Source organism: Galeopterus variegatus, unplaced genomic scaffold, assembly GCF_000696425.1.
Source record: "Galeopterus variegatus unplaced genomic scaffold, G_variegatus-3.0.2 Scaffold3142, whole genome shotgun sequence".
In the NCBI taxonomy this organism is placed as follows: domain Eukaryota; kingdom Metazoa; phylum Chordata; class Mammalia; order Dermoptera; family Cynocephalidae; genus Galeopterus; species Galeopterus variegatus.
Window position 1 is genome coordinate 79,328 of NW_007729253.1, and position 9,223 is coordinate 88,550.

At 45.9% G+C, this 9,223-nt stretch overlaps 1 protein-coding gene across 1 annotated transcript in view; it reads left to right on the plus strand.

The window, feature by feature from the left end:
* LOC103599892 (FH1/FH2 domain-containing protein 3-like) overlaps positions 1-9,223 on the plus strand; it is a 160,911-nt gene that overhangs the window by 6,624 nt on the left and 145,064 nt on the right. Inside the window, exon 2 of the mRNA XM_008584079.1 lies at positions 1,028-1,133. The gene's annotated coding sequence lies outside the window, so the exon portion shown is untranslated. The remainder of the gene's footprint in view (positions 1-1,027; positions 1,134-9,223) is intronic.

Genomic DNA, 9,223 nt, shown 5'->3' on the forward strand with positions numbered 1-9,223 from the left:
AACGGGATCGCAACCCTCGGTGTTGCTCCCGCGCCTCGCTCAACCAGTGAGCGGGAACCGGCCTGTATGTGGGATCTGAACCTTCGGCGGGAGCGCTGCCGCGCTTCCCAAGCGGCGCACTATAGCAGTGCGCCACCAGCCGGCCCCTTGCTATCACTTTTTAAAGCCCCAAGATGATTCGAATGTGAGTCAAGGGTGAGAACCATCTGAGCACCTTGGAATCACCTGGAGGGTATATTAAACATGTTGCTGGGCCTCTCTCTTAGCTTCCTGTTTAGAAAGTCTGGGGTGGGGCCGAGTAATTTGCATTTCTAATAAATTACCAGGTGATGCACTTGCCGTTGGTCGGTTTTGGTCTTCATCTAGAGACCTTTCTTTGAGAACCACTGGATTAGTTGACCTCTGAGGTTCCTCCCATGTCCTGCCTCTGTGAGTGGGTGTGTAAGCCAAGGTGGTTCTCCTTGGATGGTGCGGTGGTTCCAGATCTGGTCCTGTGCTTGCTTCCTTGCTTGTCCTGCAAGCAGCACATTCTGGAGGTTGGAGAAACTGCTTCCTTAGGTCCGTAGCATTTTCAAGCCCTTTGTAACCACTATCCTGAAGAACTATCTTTGGAACACAGGCATGGCTGAGTCCTTTGCTTGATGGTCTGTGCTGCGATCGAATGTTCGCTGTGGTTAAAACCCAGTGAGCTTCATGTGGCCAGTCCCTTGGAACCTGTGGGGGATTGGAGGCTGGTCATTTTTGAAGAATGAAGAAACAGAACACTATAAATATTTGTGATAGTCAGGTGATTCATTTACCTTATCTTTATTAGTTGTCCAGGGGGCGGGCAACTAATTGGTCTTTGGCAAATGACGATGTGAATACTGGTTGTAAAATTCCTCTGGCGACAGTTAAGATTCTTCATTTGAATAGAGCAGAACAATCTTTCGAGGTCATTCTGTCTTCAAAGGCTTGTATAGTTTTAATAGCACAGCCTCACGGAAGATGGACAGTATTTTAAGTCTTTTTTCTTCTTTCCTGCCAGGATGACAAGGATTTGGTGCATGAATTTGTAGTGGCTGAAGGTCTGACATGTTTGATCAAGGTGGGAGCTGAGGCTGATCAGAACTATCAGAACTACATCCTGAGGGGTAAGTCCATGACTCCGGGCGCAGTGGACGCCCAGGTGCAGGGGAGGTCTGGGTTCAACGTTAGCAACTTAAATACAGAGAGCTTTGTAAAGGACACAGATTCAGGGGTAAGGTGGTAAAGACACTGACAAGGTATGATATCTTCATGAGGGTTTATCAATTCCAGACAGTAAACAGATGACCGAGCTAATTTACTGACTTTTACCTGGAGTCTTTTCCAGATTGTTAAGAAAAAAAAGAATGTACTATTCACTAGGTTTTTTTATTTGAGAAGAGGAACACACTAAATGAGTTTGGGTAGGGCCTGCACTTAAGCAGAAAGCCACTCAAAACCAAAGAGGCCGATTTATTTCTGGGGAAAAGATATTTTCTTTACCTTGAATTATCACCTGGGGCTCTTGTCAGAAGTGTGTGCTCCTTACTGTGTCCTCCTGTTTCTGACTCAGTAGGTCTGGAGTGGGCCTGCGAACTTGTATTTTAAGGAGTGACTCTGAAAGCTTCCTCCATAATTTCACTTATAAAAAAGCAGTGCACACATGTGGAGTTTGAAGTACTGATTCCTGTTCCAGTTCATAAAGTTAATGGTCTTTTTATAGTTGTAGATTTTTCCTGCACCTTCATATAAATAATTTTATTTGATTCTGTTAAAAAAAACCACTGTGAATAGGCAGGTCAGGAATTATTAGATTTGATCATACGAAATTACTGTTAACAGTTATTGACCTACAAAAGGAGAAATTTCGTACAGTTCGATATTATCTCCATTTTGCAGTTGAGAAAAATTGATACTCAAGGCGTGCATTTTGCCTAATAATGTCACTAACCCCTAGTATGTCAGGCTGTGGCTGTGCCCAGACACTGGGACATGTCAAGACTGGTCACAGTTCTGCGGGTCCCCTCTGTATCTGTGCCTGTGATCCCACAAACTGCATGTTTGTTGTTCATATAAGAACAAAAAACCCCCCAAACCTTCTATTTTCTTTCCCCTTGAATAAAGGAAAAATACAAGAAAAGTGTGATTTAGTGTGAGTTGTCCATGGTTAGAGTTGAATGAGACAGGCAGACTGAAGCAGTCACGTTGCCATTCGTTTTCCTCATGTTCCGTGTGCCATTCAGCACATCAGATCAGAACGCTCAGTCCTTCCCCCTGTGCCTGCTCCTGGAGAGCCGCTGCAACAAGAAGCAAGAGCAACAGAGAAAACTTATGGCTTGTTAAAAGAAAAAAATTAAAGGTTGGGTGTTCAAGTCAGTGCTGTTTTCGTTGGTGTTGATAAATGCCAAATGTGTGTACGAGGGTGGGAGAGCTCCCGGCCCCTCACTGTGCTGCTCCGTGCTGTGCACGTGGCAGCTTTGTGAGTCGACTGCTTTAGTTTGCATTCAGTCTTTTCCTAGACTTAGAGTAGATGCTCGATTACAGGTTGTCAGCAGTGATGCTTTATTGATGCGTTTTATGATTTCTCTCCTTCATGTAATTTAAATATTTAGATGTAAGCTGTTGTGGTGTGTGTAGACAGATCAAACATAAGTTTTGTCCTGTGTTGCGTCCAGATTCAGCTGTGGTTGTGTCTAGAGAGATGGGTGCAGTGTGGATTCTCATCATGTTTCCATTCACACTGGTCCAACGTCTAGAATAGGGGAAGGCACGGGAATAAGGCAGGGAGAACTTCCACTACTGTTTTCCAGGTCAGTCATAATATGGACATTCATAAGTTGAACCACATGACAGGAGATATGCCTAAAATTGCAAAATTCTGAATAGTGGGTCCAAATTGTCAGTATATTTATTTGTTAATGTTTAAAGTACATCATTTTAACTTGACCAAAAAAAAAAAAAGTCATACCCAGTACATCTCTATAGAACTAACATTATAGCCATCTACGTGTTCATCTTTATTCTTCTGACCCTCGTCTAGGAGCATCTATTGTTTCTGTGGTGGTTATCTCACCTGGGCGAGAAGGGGGGCTCTGCCGGCTATGGTCAGCCCCTTTTATTAGGAAGGCAAAACTTTTGTCAGAGTGCCTTTCTCTCCCCAGACTGCACATGGTTTAGAACTGGATCACATGACCACTTGTAGCTGCAGGGGAGGCAGGCAAGGTGAGTGGCTTCCTGCACTCCGAGGGAGGCAGCAGAGAGATGTGGCTGTGGGCTTGAGGGTTATCAGCCCTGGCCACATAGAGGGAGTTAGGAAGGGTGAACACAGCACAGCTGAGAAAGCCCTTTCCAGTGAGCAGCGGAGAGTGGCCTGGTCTGAGGCAGTGAGTGCCTCCCATCGACCAGGGAGTCCTTGTACAGGGGGCAGGTTAAGCTTCATGGCTGCCTGAGGTCCCAGATGGTGAGCAGTGTGAATTGTACTTCCCTACAATGGAAGATGGTGTTGACCTAGGGAACTTCATCTAGGCTCTCTACCTTAGTGAGTGTTCATCATGAAGTTGCAGTGGTTTATGAATTAATTTGTAGTGTTCTGATCTGTACCAGAAAGGTACCAGAAGCAATTACCAAATATTTAAGTATTAGAACGCTCACTCATGACCAGGAGAGAGCCCTGTCAACCACCTGTTGCTTCTCTGACTGTGTAGAAAATGGCAGCGAGCTAAGATCCTTGCTGCAGATAGATCGTCCTAAAATATGAGGAAGCTCCATGTTTTCATGGTTACCGCCACGACCTTGCCTTCTTATTTTCTGCATTTCCTAGGGGAGGGAGCTGGGACTGGCCTTGGTTGATTTGATATTTTAAAAATCCAGATTTCACGCTTTCCAGTAGTGTCCATTTCCTGGAGACCAGAAGGCTCTCCATGTATTACCTGGAACATGAACAAGTGCTCACAGCCACTCAGTTTACTGCTTCCATGCACTTTCCCAGCCTGCACATGTCAACTAAGTGTCAGAACACTCAGGGTAACTGGGGCACTGTACCCAGGCATCAGCACATTTTGATGTATCTAACTGAAGCCCGTGCCAGGAAAGGAACTTCTGAGGCACATAAATGCAGATTTCTTGGGGTGTGACTTTTGTGTTTTTATACAAAGCAACTATTATTTTTCCTAGCCCACATGTTGAGTCACTGCTTTGTGACTTTGAAGAACTTCTCATGAAGGGTTTTTCTGGGTTGTGATCAGCTGCCGACAGCCTCTGGAGATTTGCAGTCAAGAACAACCTTTGAGTCGCCTCTTCATTTGGCCAACTGTGTTTTAACTGTATTACCTCGGGTGAGCAATGGTGAGGCCAGGTGCAGATCAAGGAGGGAGGCTAGAAAAAAGTTTGAGTTTTGTTACTCACAGTTCCCTAGGAGAGCACAGCACTCCACACAGGGCCTCTCAGGGAAGCACAGGGGTCGGTCACAAGGCAGAGGGAGGGAGGGACTGCGGGCATCGTGGTTTCCAAGGGAATGCACGGACAAGGCAGGTCAAGCAGGTTTAGGGTTGGATAGTTCAAATCATTTCAGCGGGTTCGGCGCACAGAGGCATCCCTGGTTGTCTGGTACCTAATGGGCTGGAGCGTGAGAGCCCGCTGTGGGAGGTGGTTGGACTACGGACTTAATGGGCTCCTGGAGAAGGGGAATCAAATGGCCTCCAGCCAGGGCCTCAAAACTGGGTCAAAGACAGCATTTAAAAAGTGACATTGCAAACCATAAGGAGGTTGATTGTCAAGTGCTGGAGAAGCGTGCCCTTCATGAAGTTAGCTCAGGAAAGCCTCTTGTGTAACACATGTGAGTCTCTCAGGCCTGAAGGAAACATGCATGTGGAGAAACCAGTACTTTCCTACATCTGCTTTTAGGAGTCTTTTAATTTATCTTTATTTTTGTACTCAGTCCTCTGTCAGGGCTTTTTTTCCCCCCCTACTTAAAGGCCCAGGAATCCATTGCTTTTGGTTGAGGATATATCTGTTGAGAGGTAAAGATAGCTTTGACTTAAAGTGCAGCCAAGTGCTCTCCCGAAATGTGAGTAGGCTGCTGGGAAGAGGTCTTAACTGCACAACATGTAGAAATAATATTTATCTGACTTATTATTCTTGGATGGCTATAGCTAATGATCTAAAATTTTTCAGGATGGCCAGCATTAATATAAATCTACTGTGGAATTTTGTACCTCACAATTATTCTTATGGAAGGAGGACCAGAGTGGTATATTCCTGGGAACATAAACTTTCCACACACATTACTGAGCCTTCCCTTTGGGCCATGTGCCATGGTAGACCCTGGGGTTGCGACCATGAAACCAAGATATAATCCTGCCCTGAAGCAGATCCCTGTGAGATGCTCTGTACAGCATATTTTATATGTTGCCATGCATGTGTCTTATATATAAATTGCATATACACAATATGCTTTGAGGTAGGCAAGAGAAAGAGAAAAACAGTAAGACCAGCTGCCGTTTCTGGCTGTACCTCAAGGGAAGTTGCCTTTTTTACAGGCTAGTTTTACATGGAGAAATTTGATTTGGTCATTTCGCCTAAAGCAAAATACCAATTAATCATAAAACACCTCAGTCATTATCAGAGTTATTTTAAAAGCTGAATAAGGTCTTAAAACTTATAGTGAGTTTTTAAATGCTCAACCCTTTCATTATAGAAGAAAACTGCAGGTATTTTGTTTGCCTCTATAATGTTTTTAAATATGTTTTAATTGTCAACATTTAAAAATTGGGAGATTTGATATTTTAAAAATCCAGATTTCACGCTTCTTTGGAAAAAGCAGAACTAGAATTAACTATGTTCTACTATAGGAAAAAAAAGCCCTAAATGCCACACATATTAAGGGTTCCCTTAATGAGAGTCAGGATGTGTGGTCAGATGTTGTTTGTTGGCATCTACAACACCAGAAACAAATACCATAGACCACAGAGATTTTATGATGTTAGAGAGAAGGCAGCGGAACAGAATGATCGAATGGTAATTCAGCCAACGTCCTTCATCTTAGAAAAACTGAGAAGTTTACATTTTGGCATTTCAGAGCAAAGGTGGAGAGCAGAGGTCAGGTTCAGACTGTGGGTGGCAGGGCAGGGAGGACACACAGCTGGCCTGAGGTGAGGAAATGTGAGCAGAGCTGGAGAGCCTCTTGCTTCCTGAACCAAGGCTAGGTCCTTGGCTACCGAATTCTCCACTGAAGTGCCCTCAGCTCCCTTACACTGGCCCTGTGTCCACCCAGCTGGCTCAGAGCAAACTTCCTCTCTCTCCTTCCTGCCTCTTGCTGGAGGGGCTGTCTGCTCTCTGGACTTCACGGCTGCATGGTTAGGCTTTGGTGTGGACAACACAAGTGTCCTGGTGTCGTTGCCAGCCCAGGTGAGTTGAGTCCCCTGTTGAGGATGGAGTCTCTCCTCACTTGACATCTCTCTTCTTGCTGAGTTGGTGCATCAGGGACTATTTTCAGTGGGGAGTCATTTCAGCGGGCACAAATTGGCAGCTCAAGGGACCAGTTGAGCCTTGCAGGTATTTTGTTTGCCCTATCTGGTATGTTAAAAAACTTCTAAATAATTGCAAACATTTAAAAACTGGGAGATTCAACATAAAAATATGGTTTTCCAGCTTTTCTCCAAAAACTGAAATCTCAAGGGCCTGTGGGGCATGGGCCAGGCAGGGCAGGAGAAGCTGGGCCACTCACAGGTGGAGGATGAGGTCTCCACATTTCGTTTGTGTTTTCCCACGCCTTGTCGTTGTTGAAGCCTCTGTTTTCGGTGTCTCATTTTCTTCTGTGCCTGGCCATGTCTGACCTTGGCCTGACCTCTCTCTCACCCCCATGTGGCATGGTGTTGGGGATGTGGACTCCAGGTTGAACCAGCCTCACTGCTGAGGAGATTGGTCAGGTGCAGGAAAGCCATGGTCTGTACTGCTGAAGAGAGAGCAGGAGGCTGAGTCACTCCTGCTGCTGCTGGTGTGTGGTGACAGTAATGCTTCCCCAGAGTCCTCTGAGTGCCCCACCTGTTGCTCCTCTTGCCACCCCCTGCCACCTTGCATCAGTCCTGCACTTATTCAAAACTTGGTTCAGAGCCTCGTTGAGGCCGTGCTTGTTTCCCTCCTCTTCCTGTCCTTTCAGGCACAGGGGCCAAAAAATGGACTCCCATGGGGGCAGTGCACGGCTCTGCTGGCCCTGCCCAGACCATGGGATGATGTGCATTTGCCCAGCTTTCCCACGTTACTTTCAGCAGCACTGCATTTCCTAGGGGAGGGAGCTGGGACTGGCCTTAGTGTCCCCTTATGCAGTTTCTGGTGCATCTGGAAGGACCTGCCAAGGTCAGCTGTGTGTGTTTGGTGGCTCCTGACTCAGGGCTCATGGAATCTCTTCCTGACTGGTGCTTCTCACGGTCATTTGGGTAGATTTGGAGGAGAGTGACTTGGAGGCTCCTGGTTGTGCTGCCATGTTTTCTGGAATGCTAACTTATCTGAGTCATCATTGCTTGTGGTCTGTGCCCTGACACCCTGTCCACCTGCGGTGTTGTATCCAGGAGCCTGGAGTGTCGGGTGGCCAAGGGAGCTCCTGCCAGAGGAAGTGAGGGCTGACAGAGCGGGGCCTGACCTTCGATAGACACAGTGCCCTTCGTTCTGCCTCAGTTCTGAGGTGACAGAGGCTCATGCCACCTGCGACCCTGAGCCCCTCACTAAGGCAGCAAGTATGACGTTTGCCGATAGTTTCTGACTCTGGGAGCTTCCAGCTTTAAAGATGATCTTGGTTTTCCCTCTCATCCCATTCCTAGGTATTTTTCCCCCTATAATTAGAGGATGCTTATCTCTGAGTAACTTTAGTTTATGATCAGGAAGGCTTTTCTTACAAATTTTCATTTTTCTGAAGTGAATGTCGATCGTGAATACTGTTGGACCTAGCAAGCACAGGTGTAACAGAAGTGCTTTGCGTAGAGCGGTCTTTATAAAGAAATCCACAGCTGGCTGTACCTGGCAAGTGTGCTCTCCAAGCTGGAGCTTCATTGGGCCGAACCACGTGAAGTTGCTGATATTTGACCATTTTTTCCCAACAGAAATGTCAAAGTTATATGGTTTCACTTAATATTATGATAATTTAATCTTAGCTTGACTCATTCCTGGACTGATTTGATGCTTCTTAAAGCTCACCTTGCATTCTGTATAGAATCATATCTCTCCAGAAAGTCAGGCCAGTTTTTGCAGACCAAAAGATCCCTTGCAGTCTCCTGCAGTCATGCCTCTGAACATTCCAACTGTCATTCCTTGCTCAGTCTCAGCCACAGAGATTTCTCTAGGATTTTGATTTCTGCTACAAGCCTCTATCTTCTGCCTTTTATCTGTGATTAGAAAGAAGAAAGAAAACCATTTTTTTTTTTTTTTTGCCCTTCCTATACAGGGTGTGTGGAATTTTCCATGACCAAATCTCATTGCCTTTTATCTGTGATTAGAAAGAAGAAAGAAAACCATTTTTTTTTTTTTTTTTTTGCCCTTCCTATACAGGGTGTGTGGAATTTTCCATGACCAAATCTCACTGCTGTGTGTTCATCAGGAATCTTCCCACTTCTTTCTTATCTAAAATGTCCCTCTTCACTCTGTCCTCTCCTTGCTTAGTAGACTTTTGCAGAGGAACTGCCGGCTGGGTGTACCTTGAAGCACAGTTGTTATTTCCTCGGCTATAACTTTATCTCACATGTGCTCTTCTTTTATAGGGCTTCTGCTTACAAATCCAGGCTTATGATAGAACAGAACGTCTTAAGCAAAATTTAAGCCTAGCCCCAAGTATGGAGTAAAACTGTTTTCTGGCCGGGATTTGCTGGGGAAATATCAGTTGGTGTGTTCCTAGATTCCTGCATTTTGAAGTCTCGAGGGCTCTTGGTAGATGGGGCCAGCCTCCCAGCAGGGATCCACTCTTTCCCTGATGCTGTGGTTTCCCCTGCCATTGATGTGCACAAGACCCCCAGACCAGGTTATGCTCCGATGCCCCCCACCTGTGGAGCCAGCTGTGTCCTTGGTATCTCTGTCCCTCTGATGTGCTTTGTCCAACACTGTCACACCCCAGTTAGCTCCCGATAGCTCTGTTCTTCGTCTTGGCAGAGAGCATAGTCAGCCATCATGTTCAAGCCAGCCACCCTGGGGACCTCCTAGACCCCTTTCCCTCACCCTCTTGTGATCAGCAGCC